Below are 13,245 nucleotides of genomic sequence, written 5' to 3'. Positions count from 1 at the left end.
TGAAAATTGATAAGAGATCATTTTTCACATTCATTAGTCGTTCTTTGATCCGCTTGCGCGTTTAATAACTGAATATGAAATTAAGCTCTTCATCCCTTTTTCCAATAAGAAAAAAGCACCCCCGCCTCGTAAGAATAAATGTGTTTGCCTTTCATTTAAATGTAGTTACTGTTCTATAATTAGTTCAGCTAGCAAAAAGACATCAGGTGCTCTTAACTGAATACTAATTACTTCGATAACAATTCCCTTCTTCTGTCAAAACGGAATTAAAAGAGTTTTTGCTGTTTCACAAAACTAAAATGACTAAAATTGGATTGAAATGAATGAAATTTCATGAACCGCATTAGCAGCTTATTCAGTTTAAACCCCAAAGTGGTACACACTTTTATTATTAATCATTGTTAGAGCAAACGACTCAAATTTAATCCGGTCCACTGTTTCACATAAAAGCAATTTTTACCATTGTTAATTATGTACTGACATAATTGTGTTGTGTTAGTTTGTTAATTAAATCGTAATCAAGTGTTAGCCATTAATGCACAAATATTTTCTTTGTGATGGGAAATTTCTATACAAAATTAATTAACGATTCATGCGTGGGAGTCAATAAATGGTAAAATATCAATACGTGAAAATTTTGAAAAACTGGTCTGACAAAACAAAGCGAATAATAACATTAATAACCGAAACCAATTGCACTTTCATTATTCATTTAAACAATAGTGATAACAAACTCAATTAAGCCTGTTATTACATAGTTTAGACATCCAAGTAAAGATAAACAAGTTGAGCGCAAATGATATTTGTTTAGATGTAACTTTTAGACAAAAACATAACTAACCACAATTATCATGTCATAATAATACTATTTATCCTTTCTGGACTTAAACCATCAACAGCACTGCTAATTAAGGTTTTATGACAAATTAGTGCTCCTAAAAGGACCACGGAATGCGTGGGTGCCCCTTCACCTTCTCGTATTTCTGGGGGCTTTTTCATTTACTCATTATTTTATTACAAGTTTTAATGCCGGCATTTCAATAAAAAACGATGTTTCGTCTCTGCAACAAAAATGTTACATTTCGAAAGTTCCAGATATAATTAAGTTTTCAAAATTAAATTGCATCCGTAGGAAACTAGTTTGCAAACTAATTCACCTACGAATTTTGCTCATCGTAAGCTCCAATGTTTGATTAAATCAAGAAATAAAACACTTTATTTCGTACAATTTGTAGCATCCCACCGCGAATTTAAATCGAAAGTTGCGTGGGCGAGCTTTGCGAACAAAGCTCGCATATGTGAGAGTAACTAACCTTCAAAATGTCTTGAACTTTCCGTTTAATAGCGAAAGCGATTAAACTGAACTTGGAGTGGTCAAAAATCGGTGATTGGAAGCAATAAATTTCCATCAACTTCCAAAAGTATCTGTTTCTCGCATGAACTTGATATGGAAAAGCGAGCTCCCGGAATTTTCAGGCAAGGAATCGGAGCGGATATCAATGATAAATTCCAAGGCACATGATGAAAATGTACATTAAGCTTTTCCATTAATAATGCATAAAGTAATACCCTGTTTTCCAGCTCAGATTTAGTGAAAGCTTCGATCGCCAATTAAGCGGAAATATTGGCAGAATGATGGAATATCCACTACAAATTATGCAAAACCTCGCCCGAAATCTTAGTGGAAGTCGATAATTTTTGTATCACTTTTGTTGTTTCCCCAGAGGCTGAAGCCCCAACAAGTTAATCTTAACTCTAACTATTGTAATTAACATATTACATCAGAAGTTAGTTCAAATACCGCAAAAAACCTCACAAATGGCTGCACAAACTAGTGGGTGTAGCTCTAGGACCTTAAGCTATGATTAATTTAAATACAGTGCAACCAATTGCGGTAACCAACAAGTCCATAGAATAAAACCTTTGATACAAAGCAAATATGCCGCCGGTAATAAAGTTGGCGTTTTTACTTTTAGTACATTGTTATTCGTTAATTTATTTTTTTTTTATAAAGCGACTGCAGTTAACCAAACAGTGAGAGAATCGAGTTTCAAAACAACAATGCAAACTAGAATTTTTCATCAAAGCAGAGATAAAATTCATTTTTAATATTCGGTTGATCGAACTTTTATTCTTGTGAAAAATACAAGAGATGTCGATTTCTTTTCAGTTCAATAAAAGAGGTTTGAACAGAACTTGCAATTTGTAAAATTTATTGAAAATTAATGCCGGAAGAATATTAAATTCCCCTTCCACTTGATACAACATGTGAAATTCCACTGTAAACTTGCTACTTTATGGCACTCCATTAAGTTCGCACCTTTCCCACTTTAATTGATTGTCACATAATGTCGATGACTAATAGAAAATTAATTGTTTATTCCTCCGGTAATAACCTCTTCAATCTCATTAATTTGCTTCGACAAAAGAAGCACTAGCAAGTGATTGAATTGAGGGCAATTTCCAAAAATCTGCGAAAGCTGTTAGAGAGATATTTTGTGCCGTAAATGGTTCCATTATGTAAAATTATGAAAGATGGCTGTGTTGGTGTTTCCGGGTTAACCGTGTGCTTTAGTTGATGTTTTCGCATACCCTTGGGTAAATTTGTTCGGGAATTTAACACATATTAGCTTGTCAGAGAAGAAAGATTCGAACATAGAAGAAGCGGTCTTTGAAATGTTGGAAAACTGCAGAAAAAGACTCATATTCCAGTCTGTTACCTAAGGGCCTAAAAGCCGTTTTTACACAAAAGTTGGCTCAAGTTTCCTTAGAAAAAGCGATAAACCTGAAGAAGATGTTGAACTTAGATAGAAGCGAGGTCGAAAAAGAAGAATGTTAATTAAAAGAGGTGGTTGAAAAGGTGACAAATTCGTGCAAACGGTAATTTAGCCAAACGTGATTCAGTCAATAAATCGAGTGTTATTTGTCGTGAAAATAAAATCAGTAAACAACGATTCAGCCTCTTCCAGCAACAAGATTTTAACAATTTTCCCGCCAAAATACCTCCAAGCACCCATCTTTCATAAATCCAACGTTGCGTGTGAAACTAACAATTTTTTAGTAGCTTCTAAAATTGCGTGCGTTGTTTTTCGATGATGTAAAGCTCGCGAAAACAAATGTGAAAGCTCTCAATATCCGTAAAGACAACAAACATTGCTTACTTGGCGGCTTATCCCTGAGCGGTGTCGCTCCTTGACAACACTGTTGTTCCAGCTCGTGTGCAACTAAAGCAGTCAAAAACAGCACTTCACTACCGTTGTAGTTCCATGGTGGTCGCGCCGCACTCTGTCCGAATCTGTCAAATAACGTTGCTTTCTATACTGCTGCTGCGTCTCGACGTGGCGACGGCGCCGCCGCCAACACGATCGATATTCTGCCCACCACGCATCCCGCACCGGAATCCCCGAAAACTCCAACTTACTACAAGATATGTTCATATTGGCGCATCTTTCTGCTACATAACGCTAGGATCTAATCGACGACATTGGCTATTAACGACTTCATCCTTTGCTCATACGAAAATGAAAATAAAGAGGGGACAGATTGGGATGACGGCTGTGACGTTTATTTTCAAAAGGATTAGCCACCGTTTTTATTCAGGGACAAGAATAAAAACGGCTCAGACAACTCATTCAAATCGCAAAATGTTAAGAATTGAAAGCTGCACAGCCACAAATTCATCCTTAGAAAAAACAAAAGCATCCAAAAATTCAGAAAGAAACAGAAGTGCGAAAATCTAAGAATGTTCAAAGAAGCTAAAAAATAATTCAAATAAATCAGGGAATTATCCACAGAATATTAAAACTAGAGAGAATTTGATACGTTTAAACAGATGAAAGAAACAAAAAATGAAAGACAATATATACAGGGTGTTTGAAATGTTGACAGAGTTTACCCGAAAAAAAAACATGCGACCACAATTGCAAACCATCTACGCTTACCATGCAGAAATTCAAAATTTTATAAGCACGTAAAATCCTGAGAACGGGCAGATAAGGACAACGACTTTGGTAAATGCGAGCAGCAAATCGACTGACACTTTCCTCGCACTTTACCATAATAAAATGCACATTATGTGTCATTTCGGTTACAGGAAAACCACGATAAACCGTCATGAATGTCAGACAATAATATCCGATCGACTATCTATAATTAAGTTATGTAAATAAAATAAAATAAAGCACAAAAAATAATCAGAACGTAAACATTTTTTTAATGGTAAAACTACGATACGAATTTCATTATCTCTACCAATTTATTAATGATTGTAAACAAAGTTATCTATATTTTGAAGTTGACACTCAAACTCCCAACAGGTTTATATAAAATTAAAAGCATCCATATTAGCTAAGGGATGCACAGAATTTAAAAGTTATCTAAAATTGTGAAGAATTCGGAGGTCATTAGAGTTCAAGAAAATGTGGAAATGTGGAGACTACCTATAAAGAATTCAAAAGATCTAAAAGATCTACAATCTCCAAAAAACGCAGAAATTAAAGAATCTGAAGTTCTAGAGGATCAAAAAAAAGTTCCAAAGTATTATAAGAAAAAAATTTACCGAATCGGAAAAGATTCAAGGATTATGAAGAATTTTGGACGTCCAAAAAGCATAATGAACAAATCTAAAGACTCTAAAAGGACCCAGGGCAAAGGAAAATCAAAGAACATAATACATTTAAAGAATAAATAATAAAAGCTCTAAATAATTTAAGAAGAAAGTCTAAATGTGGAAAATCTATATATTCTAAAAGCATTTATTAAAAAAATATTTTAAATGTAAGTATAGAAACTTTCAGAATTCAGCTAATTACAGTAACAATTACATTACTATCCTCGCAATTTCCCTAAATTTTGCTAAAACTAAAAAATTAGATCAAATTCTCGAGAAGCTCTCCTCTTAATTCATTGATCGCTCAGATAATCCAATTCTTTATTAATTTCTGCTCCAATTTATTGCAAGAAATCTCCACAATTCAATGCATTTTAATGTTGCCGTGAACTAATATTGTTATTGAATTCAACAATTCAATTACACTCGAACGCTGAAGCTGAAGAATTCAAAGAATACAATTCTAGCATTGTTTCACACTTTGGATGAAACAGACGAATAAACATAAACCGGAAATTGGGCTAAATCAATTTGATTCATGTTAGGTGAAGCTTTGATTTAATATGATTAATAACAGCAATTACACAAAATTTTACACTACATTTAGACAAAGCGAAATATTTTTATTATAACATGCAATGCTTTCGCTAAAATGAGTCATCATGGAATTAAAAAATTCAACATGAAAGGTACAGTCAACTCAGCTCAACTTGTGCTGTAATAAAGACGTCTGCATTATAATTGTCACAAAAAATGAAAGGTAATACTTCTCATGCAACACAAATGAATAAAGTTGTTTCATTCAATTTTTACAACTCTTCATGAATTAAATTGCCGGTTTCCACAAACTTTTATGTAGTCGACAGCAATTTGTAAATTAATATTTCACTAGTTTATCTTCAGGTTCGTCCCACTGGGCACGGGATTACAGATAGAAAGTTTGTGAATTGATCAGAATATTTTAGTAACTGTGAAAAATCGGAAACTCACCCTCTTGAAGTTTAATATTTAACAGAAAATTAATTAATGTCACTCATCAACTTTAACTTTGAAAGTGAATAAAATAGTTCAAGTATATTGTCACTTAACTGTAAAACATGACCTTCAACAACCCATTTCCATGATAAGCCCGAACTAAAAAAATACGCGGTATCTGCTACTTTATCACTTCTGTGGGTAAATCCAAGAATCGCGAGTGCGTCCACTCATTTTTCCAAATAATTTAGCGCCCACGTAAAGTCGCAATATTAATTTAACACCAACGCACTGAGTAGGTGTTCCACCAATTGCATTAATGTAACTCAAACAAATTAAGCGAATGTAATAACACTGATAATGTTTCTCCCGGAACATATTTGCGTTTTTCCAAACAAGCACAATTACTTCAATGAAAGCAAACAATAATCGTATAAAGCAAACGGAAAAAATTTTAATTGTTAGTCATTTTTCTTTACCTGATACAAAGGACAAAGAAACGGGAGCTAAAAGCTGACACAAAGCAACAGCTCTTTCACTGTCGTTCTACGACGTTTTTGTGCAGCTAATTCTGGCACGAAAAAAGAAGCTAATTTCTTATTTTCATAAAGTGCTTCTACTCCACATCCATCAAAAACATTAAGTGTGAAATTTAAAAAACTAAATTCATGTCTAAATCGAAAAATTGACGAATTGCGTGCGCCACTAAATTACTATTTAAGTGGAGTTTCCTACTTCGAATAGCCAAAATAATTTTTAATCTTTTCTAAATTGTTGAGTAGTTAAATAAAAATTAACTGCTTTAAAGTGCGTCCTGTTCTAACTTTCATGGTCATCGTATAAATTGCGGAAGTTTGACGTGTTCTTTTAGAAAAAACAACAAATGGCGGTAGACTTTGTTCTAAAAGTTAAATTGCATTCTGAATAAATCTGTCAGTGTCGAAATACTCTTCGGTTGAAATGATTCATTACACTTAACGGACGCATCTCTGAAAAATTATATTCCTTTTCTCATTAACATGAAACGTAACGCAGTTTAGTTTATACTCGACTTTCATTGGATGCTGCGCCGTTAAATTTCCACACTGATATCCGTTAAATGTCGCAAATGAAGACTAGTTAATTCAACATTGTTTACATAGTTCAAGTTATTATCTGGAAGCTAATATGTTCGTGTGCTTCCTATTGGCATTGCGTCGGATTATTAGTTCAATTAATGACAGAATATTCGGAACTGCAGTACAGAATGGTTCAATAAATTAAATTTTTGCAGTTCTCGAACGAGCGGGGCTAAAGACAAACTAAGTTTTCTTGCCACGGATAATGAAGTGAAATCAATGATTGGAAAGTTCATTGCTTCGATCACACCATCAATCAAAATAGTCTTCAAGCATAAACACTTTTATTATTTATTTATGTTCCTCCATCAATCAGTTTTGATGAGTCATAAATATTTTTAACCTTTGGATTAATCAAAGATTTTAATGTGTCACAATATGATTTTTATGGAAGTTTCCGATTATTTTAATCCAACACAGATTTGCACTAAGCTAAAAATAAAATAAAAATTATTCAGTTTTTACACAATTTTGCTCTCCCGACAAACCTTCAAAGCTATAATATAGTAGCTATCTAAACATTATTGCTCGTAACTGTCCTATCTGATTGAATAATAACGGTATCATAGTAAACTTTGGAAGTTATGTTGGTAGCACTGTCTGTCAATATTTTTAGCACACAGGAAAAAAATGTGCAAAGGTCCGATTAGAGCAGTTAGCTGAGAAAATTTTTCATTTAAGTTCATTTATTAATATAATTATTTCCGCATATATTATGAATAAAGCGCGGAACAATAATTGAAACTAAATTTACAGAAGCTTGCTCATAAAATCTATTATTATTACATGCATTTGCATATTATTTATGCGAATTTATTGATAGAGATTTGCAATTTTAATGTTAAAAGTACATATGTAAATTCTTGCAATTAAAAAAATTGGAAGGATCTAAAACCTGCATAGACTTAAATTTTCGTTATTTCTGCGTAATGATTAAATACCTCTTTCACCTGGCACCAAACGGAAAATGAAAATACACTCACCAGAGGTCCGCATCCCCTTGCCAAATTTATAAAGAGTGCCTCGAACTGGTGTCATCTGTTGACTTTCTGGCGATGTCTTTCTCTAGGGACGCCGCCATGCCTGAAATTTATAAGTTTGAGAATATACCGCCGTATCTTTCATGGAAGAAAGATTCCAGTCACCAAGGTAATGGGCGCACTCTCATTATATCCATGTATCCCTCACCTGAGTCTCGTGAAGAAAAAAATTTTAGTGTGGAAAATGGTGGATGCGCCGGGTTAGAAAATAGAATTTCTGGTAAATTTCTAATGAGAAAATGAATGGCAAGTAAACCTGCAGTTACATTCATAAAGCTTCTTGTGGGTTGGTAATGAATCGCTCTAAGAGACTCTAACACAGCTTACGGTTAAATTATGGTTATGATTATTTTTGAATAGTAGATTTTAATTTACATTTCCAACTTTCGGACACGCAACTAATTTGTAAATTATCACCAAACGTAATAAATTTCTACTTCCATTATTACGTATTCGAGGGCCACAACAGGTAACTGACCCTTTTCGAAGAATTTCATAACTAAAATAAAAACACGCAAATTTAGAAGATAATTCCGGAAAAAGCAACAAAACATTAACTGCTCCTTCCATTGACCTTAGCACGTTCCCTCAGAGTGCCGTAGAGGAAAACAGCTCCGGTTAACCCTACTAAAATATGTCGAGTCAAGACCAAACACTTGGCACTAATAATCGTATTTTAGTTTCCATTTTGTTAAGTAAAACTGTCGCGGTTTCACACTGTTCCGCAATTTAATTCATATTGTACCCTGAAATTCAGGAACGAGTCTAATGTAAACTTCCTTAGAGAAATTCAGGAATTTTTTCATAACGATCAAATGAAATAACGAGCTATCGTTATTCACTACGTTCACGAAACAGTAAATAACACTGCGAAAACAAGAATAATCATACAGAAATAAATTAGAAAGAATGGCCGCCCCTTTGTTCATAATAATCACGAAAAAATCTGCGTAGTGCTCGCTTAGTTTTTTAATTGGACGTCAGGAAGTTCCCACCCTTTCAAGGAGAGGTTAAGCGTCGTTTGCTATGAAAATTTACTGCCTCTTAAGCCCATGTTTTACACAAACACTTGTATGTTTAAATAGGCGTTGTTGATGGACCGCCGCTACGGGAAAATGCTTATATTGTAACTTAATCGGTGGCGATAATTTTCAGAGCGAAAGCAATTTTTCTATAATGAGAAATATTGCAATATGTCGGAGGTGGCAAACAGTAGATTATTTTGATTGTTTTTATTTTCACCTCGTTCAATCATCATCGATTTCCCAGTTAATTTGCTGTTGTTTCACAGGCATTTTTGTGGAAAACGACAATTATAATGACATTCGTTTTGTTTATTCTATCGTTAACAGTCACGTTTATCCCTTTATTACACTTTCATACTATTCCACAAAAAATGGAAATTACATATCTTCCATTCAGTTTAGCATTTAATTATAGGATAATACCGTTGAATAAAAGGGTAGACATTCGACGTAATTTCAATGTGGAATTGTAAGGAATCATTAAAATGAAAGGATGTGGGATTAAATATTTAGTCGAGTACTTATAAGACGTCATCCTTTAATAGAACCGTCATTAAATATTTGTCGGGAGATATTTCAATGCAGAGAAATTGAGTGGTAGGTATTGAAAACTTACAAGTTGTGACGTAAACGATTTCCTTTAAGTTACAAATAGCATCCGAACTGTTTAAATTTTAATAAACTTAAATCGGTGGTTGCGGTATTATTTATGAATTTTTCATTACCTGAGCAACAGTTAAATGAATGAGTCGGCAATGAGCGACGGTTTTTTTAAAAAGAAGAAGACTCCGACTAAACTTTACAACAATAATATTCAATTATTCTATAAATTACAAAAGAATATTCTATTAAATTTTTAACAGCAAAGTAAACTACATTAATATAAAAACGAAAAACTTCTTTAAAACATGAAAACGTGTTTGTGTTGCTGAATGCTAAATTAAGTTTAGAAATTGTATTTCAAGAAGAGACTAGGGAATTTGCTCAGATATTTGCTCTTTCTTAAGAAAATATATTTAAATGTACATTTACTCGCCATTAATATTATTAAAACTAAAAAGAAGCGTGTAATGCAATGCCGATTGCTCGGATTTTTTATTGGAGACAAATTGAAGAGCCTTGGGTAAAGTAGATTAATTTAAAGCAATTAGGAGCAGAACAGAAGAAGAATTTTAAAAAATTGAAGTCAAAGCATCTTAAAATAGAACTGTTTTTAGAATGTAAAGTTAAAAAAATTGCGAAACTGCATAAAAACTACAAAAAAAAATGTAGGAGCTAAAACCGTCCTATAAATTATTTGCTATTGCCAATTTCAGCACGCTTCTAATTCGATGAAATAACAAATAACGACTTCATAATTAAAATAAATTTGAGTCTAGACCGTGTTCCAGCTTAAATCAGACTGGTAATTTTTTTTATGGCGTTAGTTAAAAAACGTACGATTTTAAAGACAAATGCGACATTAGCCAGGAAAAATGCAATTTACTTTTTATTCTTCGATTTCAATTTTATCTACTCGTTTTTATTTAGTGATAAATTATAAATACTTATTTTTTAAAGTGGCGCATGGCTTCCACAACCAATCCTGTAATCCTTGTAATATTTATTTAAACGATAAAATAAATAGTCGTCATTACCTTCCCCATTTCAATAACTATATTCTAGTATAAAAGTAAACCTAACATTATTTTTGTACATTCAGATCTAAATAGTTATCGATTAACTTCCAATCGTCTTTCAATAATAAAAAAAGGTACAAAACGTTTCGACCTACTTGTTTGATACTTTCATCAAAAATTAAACTCCAGTTCACCTCTATTTAACTTCACATAATGTTAATTAAAGAAAGTCAATGTTAAGAAAAGAAGTATTTTCCGGATGAGCCTACGCATTTACAAGAAAAAATCCTGTTCCCACATTTTTTCTAATCAATATGCAAATTCCAAGCCACCACCTACGTAAATTGCTTTTTCATTCTGCACAATTTCTGACAATCGCAAAGGGTGGTTCACAAAAATAGAAAAGTGTTGCAACTACCACACAAATACCGTTTTTCCGCCCTCACTCTTGAATGAAAATTTATGGTAATTTTAATGAATTTTTAATAAATCCTCCTCCCCGTAAATATTTGCAAAGTACAAGGCCACCGATAATTAATATTTTTTCAGCTCGCAAGATGCCGGGAAAACATTCATTTTCTTTTATTCCGCCGTTGCTCTGTTTACATTGAATCAATCAAGTTTTTTTTAGGAAAAAAATTATTTGAATTTTATGACTATTTCCCTAAAGAAAACGCAGTGTCGCACGAATATGCTGCAAAATAGCCGTAACGTGTAAATGGAAAAGAAAGTGAATCAGCCGTCGCTATAAATCAGGGTTTAAGACAAGGGTGAGGTCACCTTGTTTTTATTTATTTAGACACGTTATTTTAGGTGGAAAGACACAGCGCGAGATGTAAAGTGTTATTGGTGAAAATGCAAAGTGAATGAAAATTAAGATGAATGTCTAGAAAATGAGACGAGGAGAACACAAAAAAGTTACTCTATTATAGATTCTAAACAAAGATCAAAGTTGACAGGTTAATATTCAAATTGTTGCGTTCACTTTCTAGTAACTTTAATATCTTTTACTTCTTCGAGAGGACGAATCATCGGATAAGAGATTTACAGAGACACAAAAAGCCAGACAGAGTCTAATCGATATTTGTGAAATTTCGCAAATATACGAAATGATGGATTATACAGTCTGGAGACACGCGAAAAAGTTTCTGTCGTCACGATTTACTACGATTAAAAATGATCACACTTTTCTCAATCGATCGTAACAATACAGTTTGTCAGCAATTTATTAAGCAAGAAGCTGACAGAAACATGGAAATTGAAATGTAACCAAAATTCAATTAATAGTTGCTGCATTTTCCACGATCAATACCGAACCAATGGGATGTAAATTATAAAATAAAGTTTCTATCGGGATTAACCCGAGTAAAAATCGGAGAATAAAATCTTTGAGCGAAGTCCCTATGGAGGATAATCTCTCGTTTAAAGCTGCGCTAGTTCGGTCCCGCTGGATTTCGTTAATTTTAACGACAAAGTTCTGAAAATGTTGCTGTTTTGTTGGCTGACATGTCAATTAAAATTTTATTACAAACTCCAAGATTGAAAACAACAAGCAGTAAAGTCGTGAAGAAAATTTTGAATTCCTGCAGGATAAATTAGTCGATATCAACTAATAACTGATGAGAGGACTGTTATTATAAGTGTCCGCCTCCGCGTTATTAAAAGAGCCTCATTTGCAATTCAAGTCGATTTCACGAATACTTTTCTGAAAATATTAACAATTAAATAAACGACCGTCCGTCCAGTTTAATTGGGTTTAACAAACAAATTCCATTTACGACTGTTGACCAACAATAAATGGGGTCAGGATTGATTGCAAAGAGACTAAAGTTGCTCTCGTGTGGCTCTGCGAAATGATGCCGCATCTTGTTTGGTTTCTTCCTAGATAATTATTGATGTCTCCTAGATAAATAATTGTCACCGATGAAAAATGGGAAAACTTTCAACTCCGTAAACTTAACATTTTTCACTCATTTTCCTTTAAATGAAACTGATTCCCTTGATGTGGCACCACATTCATCATCCATTCTTTCAGGTCGTAATTAAAACTGATGCTCCAAGAAAAATTATACAAAACGAATTGAAGATGAGTGAAGATTTGTTAATGTCAAGTAAAAGGTTCGACCTTAAATCGATAAAATCCATTAAAGTGGACACTGTTTCTTCAATCGTTAACTATTATTTATGCAAGAGATTGGTTGGCATTTAACATCACATTTAGCTTACACCCTATTAATGGTAGTTTAAGGAACTCACGAGTCAAGATGAAGGTCCAACTATTTTTGGGGTTAATACCATAATCTAGGTACGAACTTTGCTCTCAATAGTTTAGTTTGCAATTTACCACGCTCTATAACGAGAGTTTTTGTCGTGTTGCTAAAAGCGGTTTTAAATATCTTCCTACGAACTTTTCACTTTTTCATAAAACTAATACTGCCTCATTTTTTGCAAAAATAACAATGAAGTATCGATTTTACATAAATTTCAAAGTGCTTCACTACAAAAACACGTATTGTTCGCCCGGCGCATCCACCATTTTTGAATCCTAATTAATTTTTCTGTACATTTATAATTAGCACGTTTGCACAACATGTAGTGTCAAATTCGGTAGGGTCTATTGTAATTACAACGTGTAGGAGTGTAGGTGTACCGGTTGTTTGTGTAAACTATGATAATAAAAGGATCTCCTACGCAAATCCGTCCGAAGGGTAACGTTTCAATTCAGCTTACACCACCACGCAAATTTCAGAAAAAACTCTTTAGTCTGTGAAAATATAACCACTCAACTGTCTGGAGTTTAAAGCAACAAATTACGTACATATTTTACTTTGAATTTGTTTGTACGATGCAGAAATTCTT

General features: G+C 33.3%; 1 protein-coding gene across 2 annotated transcripts in view; it reads right to left on the bottom strand.

Moving 5' to 3' along the window:
* Hs3st-A (Heparan sulfate 3-O sulfotransferase-A) overlaps window positions 1-5,655 on the bottom strand; it is a 44,238-nt gene extending 38,583 nt beyond the window's left edge. Inside the window, exon 1 of one of the 2 annotated variants that reach the window (XM_088046452.1) lies at window positions 5,600-5,655. The gene's annotated coding sequence lies outside the window, so the exon portion shown is untranslated. Of the gene's footprint in view, window positions 1-3,161; window positions 3,325-5,599 lie in introns of those variants that run through there. The other variant, XM_088046451.1, reaches the window with a different exon arrangement.
* Between the last annotated feature and the right edge of the window lie 7,590 nt (window positions 5,656-13,245).

The sequence above is a fragment of the Gnatocerus cornutus genome, chromosome 9 (genome assembly GCF_029298725.1).
Source record: "Gnatocerus cornutus isolate USDA-ARS CGAHR chromosome 9, icGnaCorn1.1, whole genome shotgun sequence".
Lineage (NCBI taxonomy): Eukaryota > Metazoa > Arthropoda > Insecta > Coleoptera > Tenebrionidae > Gnatocerus > Gnatocerus cornutus.
The sequence above is the reverse complement of the archived record's forward strand: the minus strand, read 5'-3'. Positions and strand labels throughout refer to the sequence as shown.